This window comes from Callorhinchus milii, unplaced genomic scaffold, assembly GCF_018977255.1.
Source record: "Callorhinchus milii isolate IMCB2004 unplaced genomic scaffold, IMCB_Cmil_1.0 Scaffold3, whole genome shotgun sequence".
Taxonomy (NCBI): Eukaryota; Metazoa; Chordata; class Chondrichthyes; order Chimaeriformes; family Callorhinchidae; genus Callorhinchus; species Callorhinchus milii.
This window is the reverse complement of record NW_024704744.1, coordinates 93,056,814-93,070,999: the sequence shown is the minus strand read 5'-3', so window position 1 is coordinate 93,070,999 and position 14,186 is coordinate 93,056,814. Positions and strand designations below refer to the sequence as shown.

General features: G+C 43.8%; 1 non-coding gene across 1 annotated transcript; it reads right to left on the bottom strand.

Moving 5' to 3' along the window:
* Positions 1-13,873: 13,873 nt before the first annotated feature.
* On the bottom strand, positions 13,874-13,960 carry trnastop-uca. Its single transcript has one exon. It is a non-coding gene; the product is annotated as a tRNA-Sec (tRNA).
* Between the last annotated feature and the right edge of the window lie 226 nt (positions 13,961-14,186).

Sequence of the window (14,186 nt, the reverse complement as noted above, 5' to 3'; positions counted from 1 at the left end):
TTGTCTTAGAATTGAAGATTGCGTCAAATTGTGGAATAGTCTTGAACAGTATCTTCATTTGAAAAATGGTTTTGAGCAGTTTTTAAAGTTTTTTCAAATTAAGTAGTTTGTACAATAATTACAGTTGAAGACAAAATGGTCTTACAGCTGAAATGAGGTGAAATTTCAGGCTTTTCGACTATTCATTCATGTTGTACCTATTGTAGTAGCAAAGCAAATTGTTTCCTTTTTTAAACATAAGACTCTTTAATTTAAGACAGTTGCAGTTTCTATTTAAATCACATCAACATAGGGAGCTATGAACCAGAGCACAAAAACCTCTTATAATGTTAATCCCTTCAAAAAACAATAATAATAATTTGGTCACTCAATCCACGACTGTTTGTGGGACACTGCTGTGGGCAATTGGCTGCCGTGTTTCGCCCACAAAATATACAGTCAATTCACTTTACACCATATTCTGTGAAGCTCTTTGAGACGTCTCGAAGATGTGATAAGGCGCTATATCAAAAAACTGCAAGGATTATTATTAACATCATTATCTTGAAAGATCGTGCAGGATTTTGGAAAATTCTTAAATTCAGTCTCAATCTGGAAGTCAACTTTCCTCAATCTTTTTTGGGGTAATGAGACGAACAGCTTTCAAATGAAAACTACAACAACAACAACAAAATTACATTTGTACAGCGCCTTTCAAGTTGGGAGGACATCCCAAGGTGCTGGACAGTCAGAGTTTCGGACCCAAGATGGGGATTTGTTTTGGGGAGAGTGGAGGGCAGAGGTGAAGCTGGGTGATCAAAAGCAAAGTTGAAGAGAAGGGTCTTGAGATGGGTCTTGAAGGAGGCAAGGGAGGGGGCGAGGTGGAGGGACTGCGGGATGGAGTTCCAGAGAGAGGGGGTAGAGTGGCAGAAGGCCAGTCCGCCTATGGTGGGGTGGGCGAGACAGGGAACATGAAGCTGGCCGGAGTCCACTGAGAGGAGGGAGCGGGCAGGATGGTAGAGGGTTAGAAGATCGCAGAAGTAGTGCGGAGCAAGACCATGGAAGGCTTTGAAGGTGAGCACCAGGATCTTCCATCCTTTGTGTGATGGGAAACCAGTGGAGTTGGGCGAGGATAGGTGTGATAGGGTCACGGAGCCCGGTGCGGGAGAGGACATGGTCTGCAGAGTTCTGGATGATCTGCAGCCTATGGCGGGAGGAGTTGGGGAGGCCGATAAGCAGGGAGTTGCATAGTCAAACCTCAATGTAATGAATGCACGTACGAGGGTTTCGGTGGCCCGAGTTGTGAGGCAGTGGCAGAGCCTGCAATGTTGCGGAGGTGGGGGAAGGGAGAGCGAGTCATGGCACGGATGTGGGGTAGAAAGGCGAGTTGAGAAAGGAAAACTAAATCTAAGAATTTTTCAAAATTCTTAATGCTAAGAAGATGAAGATTTTGCTGCCCGAGTATTTAGCCTCTGAAAATCTGCAAGTAGCATATTTTTTTAAAAAAGTACAAATGAACATTTTTTTCAACCAACAGATGGTGAGGTTTTGATTCTGGGCCAAAATAAAGTATTTTTTCAATTTGGGGAAAATATGTAAATCCCCTTTGTACTCCAACGGTTTGTGCAACTTGCTGCAGTGCTGATGAAATACCAGAGTGAAGTCAAAAGAGGCATTTGTGCGCCAGAGATATGTTTCTTCACACAAAGGGTTGTGAAAATGTGGAATGTCCTGTGTCAGAAGTTTGTAGAGGCAGATTTCATTGAAATGTTTAAAGCAGAAATGGATAGAAAAATGGGAAGAATATATAAAGGTATGGAATGCAGGAACAATGGGACGAAAAGATTTGCCGCGATCAAAATAAACTGGCAGAGCAGACTCAATGAGATGAATAACCTCTTCCTGTTCCTATTTTAGTCGTCTACTATTGTATTAATAATAATAATGATAATCCTTGCAAAGATATAGTGCCTTTCATATCGGGAGCACATCTCAAAGCGCTTTACGTGAACGTTTACTGTAAAATGTAGTGACTGTGTATTTCTAGGCAAATGGGGCAGCCAGTTTACACATAGCCATATCACACAAACAGCCATGAATGAAGTGACTGACCAACTTTATTCCACAAATCCATATTCTATTGCATTCTATATTGTACATAATTTTATTATTCTTTCCAGATCATCATCCCATGGTTTAAGCAAGTGATTTCACAAAGGCAGTGTACATGTTCAATTTTATTTATTTTAAAATTACTCTCAGACACCTACAGTCTACAAGATTCTGGCATAGTAACTTTCTACCAGTCAATCTACAGCATTTCCAATCAACCCCAGCCATTGCATCTAGTGACCGGGTTGTGAATTTAACGTGTTGCATAGTATTACTGTCCAAGTTAGACAATATTTTATTCAAGGGATAAAAGACTTAGCGAGAGGAATCGTTTTAAGAGTGATGAGGGGAACTTGGAAGCCCACAAATCAGTTCACGTAAGGCATAGTAAGGCCTTGTTCTTAATCACAATAATTACCTGTCAGTCCTCATTTTAGCTTCGGGGCCATCAGTTTAACGTGATTGTCATAGGCTTGTAATCCAATTACAGGAATTATCAACAGATGCCTCAACAAAGCCAGCAATACGAAATGAAAGTGGACTAAATACAATGCAAAATACATAATTACATTTGCACAGCGCCTTTCACATTGGGAGGACGTCCCAAGGCGCTGGACCGTCAGGGATTTGGATCCAAGCTGGAAGCTTGGGATCATTAAGGGTGAAGGCAGGGAGGCTAGGAGTAGGAGGATGACCAAAGGTGCAGTTGAAGAGGAGGCAAGGGAGGGAGTGAGGTGAAGGGAATGTGGGATGGAGTTCCAAAGGTTGAGGACAGTGTGACTGAAGGCACGACCACTGATGGTGGGGCAGGCTGGGTGGGGGACATGGAGCAGACGAGAGCCTGCTGAGTGGAGAGAGCAGAGAAGGTTGATATGGGGTCAGCAGGGCATAGAGATAGGAAGGAGCAAGGCCGTGGAGGGCCTTAAACCATGCCCGATGATACTCACTGAGAATAGTAATAATAATAATCCTTGCATTTGATATAGCGCTTTTCACGTCGGGAGGACGTCCCAAAGCGCTTCACAGAATATACTGTAAAGTGAATTGATTGTATATTTGTGGGCGAACGCAGCAGCCAATTGCGCACAGCAATCCCACAAACAGTCGTAGATTGAAAATGACCAATTTATTATTGTTTTTGGTTTTGGAGGGATTATTATTAGGCTCTGTGTGGAGTAAGGAAACCTGCCCAAGGTTTCGCCCTCTGCCTGGAATATATATATATGTCTGAGACAAGATCTTAGGGCATGGAATGTCCTACCAAAATCATCACTGAAGCAGAACTGCATTACACCATAGCTTTTAAAGGGAAATTGGACAAATATCTAAAAAAATATATATAATCTAGGCTGACTTTCCTGTGCAGAGTTGGGAGAGTACTGCAATGTCAATGTTCGGATAAGACATTAAACTGAGGTCCTATCCAGATGGACGTAAAAGACGCCACAACAGAATTCAAAAAGAGAAAGTTGTTTCTCCCTGTGTCCTGGCCAACAGTCCCCCAGATAAAATTGGTCATTTGCTTCAAGGCTGTTTATGGGGCATTACCGTGTGAAAATTGGCTGATTTATTTTTAATTTCATTTGAATTCCTTCTGCTGGAATATGCTCTCAATTTAAGCGCTCCGAGACATTACCTGAGGTGAAGGATCAGTATATAACTGCAAGGGGTTGTGTTGATCTCTGGTTCCTTGGATGCCTAGAGATCTTCAGTACCTCACATTGTCTGGTGAAGAAAAAAAAGCTCACGCAGGCAACTACTTTATCGTTTAATAGTGTCCCTTTAAGGAGTCAGCATGACTTACGATGTTAATCATATGACAGGTGGAATGATTTCTCCATCTCCTAATGCAGTGACTCACGCTGGCGTACATCTCCACAGTGGCTGGCAACCACATATTACCTCACCCAAGTGGGCGTCCTTCTTGTTTGAGCTTCAGGCAATAAACGTCGGCAAGCGATTTGACTGTGGGCTTCACTTACACAAGTGCGTAAGTCTGTGGATGCCTGATCCTGCCTTCACCTGGCCTCCACACACTTAGGCACATTCCAGCAGGAGATAGCAATCAGTCATGGGACAATCCTGATCTACGTGACTCAGTAAGATACCGAATGGAAAACAGGGAAAGCAAATGTGAATAATAATAATTCCTGCATTTGATACGGTGCCTTATCACGTCTTCGAGACGTCTCAAAGTGATTCACAGAATATACTGTGAAGCGAATTGACCATTTTTGTGGGTGAAACATGACAGCCAATTGTGTACAGCAGCGTCCCACAAACAGTCGTGGATTAAGTGACCAAGTTATTATTATTTTTTTATGAAGGGATTGCTACCCCTGGAAAAGCCAATCGGCTATCAACTGAATTCCTACTTACTGCTAGTTTAACAGAGCCATGTGGACTAAGCAAACTTGCCCAACCTTTCGCCCTGCCTGAGAATCAAACCCAGTCCTCTCGCTTGAGAGGCGAGTGCTCTAACCACTGAGCTATTGTATTGATACAACAAGTTTGAAATATTAATATTAGTGACTAATATACATTGATTTCTAACAAGATTCCTTAGTAATTCCTTCCATCGTATGTCAACCAGCATGAACTCTGCTCCAGATGTAAATTATGCCGGAGCGAGTTCCTATGATATCCAGTTATTATGGTAATAAAAGATAACCTTATTCTGGAATCACCTTTAAAACTACTGCAATTTAGTTTATAAATTGTGTAGTTTTGGGGCGTTTCGTCCCCAAAACATTCAATTCACTTTACAGTAAATTCTGTGAAGTGCTTTGAGACATCTGAAGACAGGATAACGAATGCACGAATAACTATACGAATAACTATATATCGAATGCACGGATTATTTTTATTATTATTATAACTCTATGCAGTTGATCTACATCAGATGTGCTGGGTTATGAAACAAGCTTGGATATGTTCCACCGCAGATTTGCTCAACGCAGTTTTACAATTTTCAGGTTCAATCCCATGATGACCTGTGTCACTGGATTTCTGCTGCGTGGAAAATGACGTGCGGTCTGTTCTGTTGCGTAACGTTTCTGACTGAGGTCTTTGTGTAATGGCACAGTGAGCTAAAGCTGCTGGTTTCCTGTCAGGAAGCTCGCAATAACTCACAGTATGGGCTGTGACCTTCAAGCACTCCTGATAAGGAGCTCATTGCACTTTCTATCACAGCTTAGATCACTCCTCCTTCCTCCTTTTTCCTGTGTGTCTATTTTTGGCTCCCCCTATGTTCTTCTTTTTGTGGTGTAACATTATCTTCTAACAACCTTGTATTTTTTTAAAAAATATTTTCCGCTTCGATGTAAACGAGTTGCTCCGCACCCGTTTGTGCTTTCCAGTGATATTTTCCTTCGCTCTAAAAGGTGGTATTTTTATGTTGCTGCGCCCTGATCACGGTGTAATGAGCTTCACATTTCTCATACGTCGTGTTACTTGCAGTGACTGTGTTTGTGTCGAGTCCCGCAATCATGAGCCGACTGATGAATTTGTCTGGTCAGTCGGGACACAAGGAGAGACGGCCATTAGCCCACGATAGCCTTGTCACTGGCTCATGTTATCCCTGACATCAACCCATGTTACCTCGGTCACCAGATCATGTTACCCCTGCCACTAGCCTGTTCCACATCTGACAATCTGACATTAGCATCTACCTCCAGCGCTTCTTCCAAGAGCTAAGAAAACATCACCATGGCAACATGTTCCACTCTGAGGCCTCTGGATTCTGTTAGTTATTCTGTTATTAACTTGATATGATTAGGAAGGATGTGCTTTCTGCACTTGAACGTATTTCCATTATACAACATAAACAAGGCACATTAACCCTTCATCCATTCGACTCCTTTGACCAGGCACGCAACCCTTCGTTCATCACCTGGACTGTGAGATGCCCAGAAGTTGTCTTCCCCCCTTTTTTCAATTTGGTGGGGTTGTGAAGATGTGGAATGCTCTACCCCCAAAAGCTGAAGAGGCAGAACCAATAGCGATGTTTAAATGTGAGATAGACTGAGTAGGAGAATTATTAAGAGGTATTGAGAAAGGGCAGGGCATTGAGATTAAATGATCTGCCAAGATTTAATAAACTGGTGGAACACACTTAAGAACATAAGAATTTGCTAGGCGAAAGAAGACCAAGGTCCATCTAGTTTACCTTCCACCATCCTGGCAGTCTCTTGGCGTGTCGTGTCCCAAATTATATACTTGACGGTCAGAATGACCTTCTCGTGATCCTATGTTCCTATTGTACTTCATTTTGTCCTCTCCCCCCCCCCCCCCCCCCCACACTCCTAACTTTGCTGAAGGCACCAGATCACGTTAGGGTTCAGTTCCATGGCCACGTGAGGTATTTTAATACCTCTCCCAGGCCACCATTCTTCATGACAAACTCTATACAGTGAGACACCCAGAGTATTATCCTCAACCCAAAGACACAAGGTCCACGCATACTGTTGTTCCTCACAGTCTCCAAATATACCATTCCTATCGCTCTTCCTTATCCCTGCTTCCTCACTGAGTTGTAAGCTAGACTCAACCCACTGACTCCTACCCAAGTTGCTTGTTTTTCAGGCCTCAAGATCATGGAACTCATCACCTCCCTCAATATTCCTATCTTCTTACAATCAAAAGACTTTTAAAGACCAACCTCAGCGCCGTCAAACACCACTGTTTATTGTAACTCATCTTCAATGTTCAGCGTTAGTTCAGTTAGTCTTGCATTATAGGCAAACATCCACCCAGATTTATTGATTTTAAAATAATCTACTGTACCATTCCCTGGAGATAAGAGGGGAAAGTCAGATAGGTGCATTATCTCTCCTTTTTAAGAACTGCAGAAAATTGGCTCCCAAATTAAGCCTGAATTAAAGAATTACGACAATTGTGCAAAATCAGAAAGATAAAAAGGTATTTTAGGATTAAAATGTAAGAGGCATTTACAGGCCTGCAGAGAGCAGCAATAAAACAAGTTACACAATGAAAGGTTTTAAAATAAGGTTTTCCCATTCGGCACTGCAGACACGAGTTTGTTGCTCAATGTTACATGACACTGATACCATCAAATTCATTTCACTGGGACCACCTTGACGTCAGTCAACTGCCTCGTAAGATTGCTACTGAATAAATTCTCCAACTTTCATTGGAATAATTAGAAGGGTGGATTTCTGTTTGAACAAAGGTCTTGAAAGAGTCAAGCTGTGAAACCGGATCTGGGTTATGTCATATGTTGACCACACTGCACATCCTGTCTCCCAAGCCACAAGATACCCTTCCTCCCTTTCAAACTGAATTCAAGTCATTACAGCTGATGTGGTGGAAAAACTCAATCGTAAACTTTGGGCCCGATTAAAAGCATAACGTCCAGCTATTTCATCGTCAAGTTCAAAAATTGCCAATGAAATATTTTTCCTGGCAGATTTCTGTTACCAGTTGATGAGTCTTGGGACGTCCTCCTGATGTGAAAGGCGCTACATCAATGTAATTTTGTTTTGTATGCGTGCATGTGTTTGTCACCTCCCCAGCTCCACCATTCACAAGAATAGCTCATTCAAACCTCTGTCGCCCGCAAACTGACCCGGACCAAACTCCGTACCCACATCTCAGCAGTTCTGGCCCAGGCTCCACTGACTCTCCATCACCAAACGGATTGACTTCAAGATCCTCAAACTCGTGTTCAAATCCATTCACTCCCTGGCACCTCCCTACCTCTCCAACCTCCTCACTCCCCAATCCACCACCCGGCACCTGCGTTCGACTGGCACCGGCCTCCTGCTCGTCCCTTGCACTCTCCGCCCCACCATCGGAGGTCGCGCTTTCAGCCACTACACCCCAAAACTCTGAAACACTCTCCCTCAATCCCTCCGCCTTGCCCCCTCTCTCCTCTCTTTCAAGTACTGCCTGAAAGCTTTCCTCTTTGACTGTGCCTACTGCCAACCCACCGCCACCCCCCCCCCGGCTCGGAGTCAGGCTCCGCCATTGTTAAGCGCTCTGAGACGCTATCCTGCGTGGGGGGTGCTACATAAGTGCAAGTTGTTGTATTGTATGAGTGTTCAATTGAACTCCTGACAGATGATATCATCAGTTCAACCAGTTGTTGCAAGCATCACAAACTGTTACACTTGAATCAAGAAACTCGTCACACATCCTTTTGATGAGACATCTCGCCTTGCTCTGCCCCATCTGCCTCTCGTTAACAATCCTGTGGCACTATGCAAGAAGAGAAGGGAATTTCATTTGGCATCCTGGCCAATAATCGTGCAGCAACATTGGTTATTCACTTCATGGGATGCCTTTGGGTCCTTGTGTTCAAAACAGCTGACATGTTTGCAGGTGGCCCACTTTTGGAAGTCAGATATGGAAATTTTTCTCAATTAAGTTTTAATCTGGAATTTCTTTTTATGAACTGAGGAGAACCGACTTCCAAATTAATACTGAATTTAAGGCGTTTCCAAAATTCTGCACAGCCGGAAAATTGAAGGAAGCGCTCTCGAGCCTGAGACCTTGAGAGATTTTGGAGCTCTTTTGAGCAGGTAAGTGTTAAAAAAAAACTATAGCGAGAGAGGGATTGATTCACAGGAAGACATGGCGGAGATAAAGTTTGGCAATGGAATGGGACTCAATTTGGTGTCCTGTAGCTTAATAGTTAGAGAACGTGCCTCGCAAACGAGGGGAACTGGGTTTGATCCCCGGAAGGGAGAAATGTTGGACAAGTTTCCTTACTCCACACGCCTCTGTTTACTTAACAGTAAGTGGGAACCCAGTTGTTAGTCGATTGGCGGACCCCATTTCCGGGGGTAATAATCACTTCAAAAATAAATAAGGAAATAATAATAATAACAATTTGGTCACTCAATCCTCGACTGTTTGTGGAACACTGCTATGCGCAATTGATTGTCTGCTGCGTTACAATTCACTTTACAGTATATTCTGTGAATCGCTTTGAGATGTCTCGAAGACGCTATATGAAATGCAAGGATTATTATACTATCATTTGCAAACTAGTGAATTTTTTTTCAGCTAACCAGAGATGGAAAATAACTTGCCCCTCGATCATGAACGGTAGAAAAAAAAAATTGGTCTAAATATAAACACGTCCTACTCATTAAATCATGAGACAAGGACAAGAAATAAACCCACAAAATCTCCTGAGCAACAATATCGCAATGAGAGGCCACCTTTACCTTTATTACTACTTAGAAGACTTTTTGAATATTAGTCACAAAAAATATAACTAACTTGTTTCTATTATTAAAGAAGAAAATTCCAGGTTGAACAAAGCAAATTTAATCAGGACAGTTTTGAAAGGGACGATTAAAGGTCAGGAATTCTGCCTAGTCTTAATCCGTGAGACAGTCGTAGGATTCCCTCTGATGCAATCTATTTGCGGAGTACAATTCCCGTTATTTGGTGTTCTGTGTGTCACCAATGTTACTGGAAGGATTTCCCACTTGTATTCCCTAATTAAGGAATCTTTTTTGAAATCTATGCACGCTGTGTACCTTCTCATTTCCCAGATTTGGTAATCTGCCAGTTGGCACGACCCACTGAAAATCATAATGTCATCCCTTCTGTCCCGTGAAGGCATTTGCACAATCCGGTGACTTGCTCCAAGTGGAATTGCTCTTTTGGCAAAAACAACAAGTGCCCAAACCACATAGAATCACCACCTCGTATATCACGGACTTGCCATTGTAATGATATGAACCCACTGACACTCAACGCCTCTGTTTACCGAGCTGTAAGTAGGATCCTGGTTGTTAGTTGACTGGCAGATCGCTTTTCCAGGGGTAATAATTCCTTAAAAAAAATAATAATTTGGTCACTCCATCCACAACTGTTTCTGAGACACTGCTGTGCGCAATTGGCTGCAGCGTATTGCACATAAAATATACAGTCAATTCACTTTACACTGTAATCTGTGAAGCGCTTTGAGACGTCTCGAAGATGCGATAAGGCGCTGTAACAAATGCAAGGATTATTATTATTATTGTTATTATGCTTAGTCTTAACCTGTTTAAATTTAACAAGGTGCAGAATTATGCAATAGCTCTTAAATTCAGCCCACTTCTGAAAATTAGTTTTTCAGTTATTAAAATAGCAGGTTTCCAAAAAATGCATAATGCAGTACTCCCACCAAATATGGGGCATAATCTCACAAACATCTGACTTAGGAGTCAAAAGTGCTATCAACCGAGCCAAGTTGACACCTGATATATATGTATTTATAATAAATACTTATATAAAAGGTGCTAATGCAACTGGGACTATGTCCACTGGATGCACTCAGTGGGTTTTAAAGACACTAATTAGTGAGTGGAATAAGTATAGCAAGGTATGTGCGTGTGAGTGTCTGGGGGCTGCTTGTGTACTGCGTGGGTGTAGTCACCGAACATCTTTACATCAAATCCTCTTTCCATAGCGTCACAGGTTCCCGGGGCAACACAAGGGGCTGCATTCCTACTCAGGGCTGCCTCCACACAGGCACTGACGTCTCTCTGCCTTCAAACGGCCAATCCTATTAAAAGTCAGGAACGCACGTGTAGGAAACCTGCAACTCAGCCAGTTCCTGTTTTTTTTAAACACACATCTTATTTTATCCTCCCTCTGTTTTCTCTCCTCACCCCCTCCTCGCATAAAGTCACAGTGTGTTCTATTTACAATGCGCAATTAATACAAAAAACTGACCTTCCAAATTCCTTTAGGTTGCACGATAGACTTGGCAACCCACAATGTTATTTGTTATAGCACATGCAGACCGAGGCATTTCTCACCGACAAATGATAGGGACCAGTTTTAATTTATCTTTTGCTTTGTGTTTCATGGCAGCCAATTGGGCATTATTGAAACGTTTCAAAGCGCTTCGCAGGAATTCGCTGTAGAGTCAGCGACTGTGATTTATAAGCATTTTAATATAATAATAATAATCCTCGCATTTCATATAGCGCCTATCATATCTTCGAGAGACTCAAAGATCTTCACAGAATATACTGTAAAGTGAATTGACTGTATGTCTTGTAAGGAAGTTGGAACCAATATACAATCAGCTAGTTAAGTGAATCAAAAATAGAATTGGAAGTCAATGAAGCGACTTTCAACAGTAAACAGACCATCTAGAGATTAAAAGGTATTGAACTATTTTTTTCCCTCCCACATTTCCCAAATGTAATTCTTATAAATAAGGTGCTACGAATTTCACCCACACCCCACCTCTCCCGCAACCTCCCACCCACCACCCCACCCACTCCCACACCCCGGGGATATTGGGTCCTTTTTTATCCATCAAGTCTCTGCTCGAAAGTGACCATTATTCAGAGGTTAATCGCAATTGATCCTGATTCTGTAAGAAAGAAAGAGCTTGCATTATTTGTAGCGCCTTATCAAATCAAACACCTTCCTGTCAAGTGTACTGATTGTTTTTGTAACCAATCGCACCAGCACCGGAGACACAAACAAACATCATGACCAGATTTACTGAATTTACTGGATTGTTGGCTGTGAAACCAGAATGCTTCTCTCTTCAAATAGCGTCATGAAGTTTTTAATGACCACCTCAACAGGCGGTGGACAGGTCCTTGGTTTTAATATCTTCTGCAAGAAATGGCATTCCCAACAATACAGAGCTCCCCCGGACTGTGTCAGGCTGGACAATGACTTTGGGTCTTTACATGGTACAAACCCACAACCTGTATGACCCTATAGGCTATGGGTTCCGAGTTCCATGCAAACAATAATAATAATAATCCTTGCATTTGATATAGCGCCTTATCACTTCTTTGAGATGTCTCAAAGCTCTTCACAGAATACACTGTAAAGTGAATTGATTGTATATTTTCTGGGCGAATCATGGCAGCCAATTGGGTGCAGTAGTGTCCTACAAACAGTCATGGATTAGGTGACCAAATTATTATTTTCTTAAATTTATTTAATTTTTTTGAAGGGATTATTACCCAAGGAAAAGCGGTCCGCCAATTGTCTAACAACCGGGTTGCTACTTTCTGCTAGATAAACAGGGATGGGGACTAAGGAAACCTGCCTAACGTTTCACCTTGCCGGGGAATAGAACCCAGGTCCTCTCACTTGCGAGCTGTTGCTCTAACCAATACACTACAGGACTCCATAATAATAATAATATATAACAATAATAATCCTTGCCTTTGATATAGCGCCTTATCCTGCCTTGAGACGTCTCAAAGCGCTTTGCAGAATATACTGTAAAGTAAATTGACTCTATATTTTGTGGGCGAAACACGGCAGCCAATTAGGCACAATAGGGTCCCACAAACAAATCATGGGCTTAGTGACCAATTTATTATTATTTAATATTAAATGTTACCAATAGAGTCGAGTTGAGACCTGGCATTTATTAACATGGATCTCCAGCAAATAATCAGAAGCCTCTCAACTCTGAAGGCAAACTTCAGTCTCTCTGTACTATCCAGAATGAGATAATCTGCTTTGATGGGATTGAACCAGGGACCTAAAAGCACAACCATGTCTTGTCCTATTTCTTTGATTCGTGGGGGAAATAAATTGACGCGAAACTAACATGTGGGGGTGTAAATTGACCAGATTTCTACGAAAACACCATCAGAGGTTTAAAAATAGCCTCCGTACCTCGCCCCCTCCCTTGTCTCCTGGACAGTTCATAACCCTATTCGACAAGAGTGTTAGTCTGTGCTGTGGTTCTAGCCAACATTTTTCCAAATGAATTGATCATTCACCTCACGTGTCTGGCTTCCCATCACACAGCGGATACATCCTGGTTCAAGATCCTGGTCCTCACCTCCAAAGCCCTCCATGGTCTTGCTCCTCCCTACCTCTGCGACCTCCTAACCCCCTACCATCCTGCTCGCTCCCTGCACTCAGCGGGCTCCGGCCCGCTTCACGTCCCCCGCCTCCCTCGCCCCACTATTGGCCTTCTGCCACTCTACCCCCACCCTCTGCAACTCCATCCTGCGGTCCCTCCGCCTTGCCCCCTCCCTCGTCTCCTTCAAGATCCATCTCAAGACCCTCCTCTTCGACTGTGCTCCCTGCTCCCCCCTCTGCCCTCCCCCTTCCCCGACCCCAACCCCCGGCTCGGGTCCGTAACTCTGTCTGTCCAGTGCCTCGGGACGTCCTCCTGATGTGAAAGTGGCTTAACAAATGTAATGTTGTTGTTGTTTGTGGGCGTTCTGTACCACGAACATCTGTGACATTTGCCTGCACTTGGTAGCAATCCCTCGTAATAATAATAATAATAATCACAATCCTCGCGTTCGACATAGTGTCTCAAAGCTCTTCGGCCAATACACCGTAAAGTGACTCGACCGTATGCTTCGCCGCAACTCCCACAGACAGTCGAGAATTGGCCTTTAGTAACGCAACGCCCAATTCTTAGCAATTTTTTTTAAAAAAAAAGGAACAATTGTTATCCCCTCGCGAAGGAATTAATAAATAAGTCCTTTCCCGCAGTGTGGCCGGGGGGCCGGGGGGCCGGGGGGGCCGGGGGGCGGGGGGCGGGGGGCGGGGGGCGGGGAAGGGTCTCCGGTACGTCCGGCCCTACGAAACGACAACAGTGGCTGAGCGGCCGCACTGAGCGGCGGTAAATGGTGCGAAGGGCTCGGAGTTGGGGGGGGGGAGGTTTTGGGGGGGGGGGGGGGGGAACCCCTTAAAACTGGTGCTGCATCCAAAAGGATGTTGATGCTGTGGGGGGGGGGGGGGGGGGGGAGGGGCTGAGGGGATACATTGTTGCGTTGACTGTAACAATGGAGCACGTGACGTGTCGTGACGTCGCCCGGAAGGTGGAATTGAACCACTCTGTCGCTAAACAGCTACAGGTTTGAAGCCTGCACCCCAGACCACTGAGGGTCATCCGGGCACTACACGCCTACCGGCTGGCTGCTATATATAGCTCCACCCCGCTCACCCCGTTTCACTTATGGTGAGGCGCGTTTCCTTTTTTTTTTTCTCCCACTCCACCACCCTCCCCGTTCCGTTCTTTCCGGCAAGAACTGCCGCGAACCTCCAGCCGTCCGGTGGCTTCTGCTCTCCGTTACCGTTGAATTTCAGGCCGTAGGCGTTTGCTATGCAAATGAGCGGCGAGG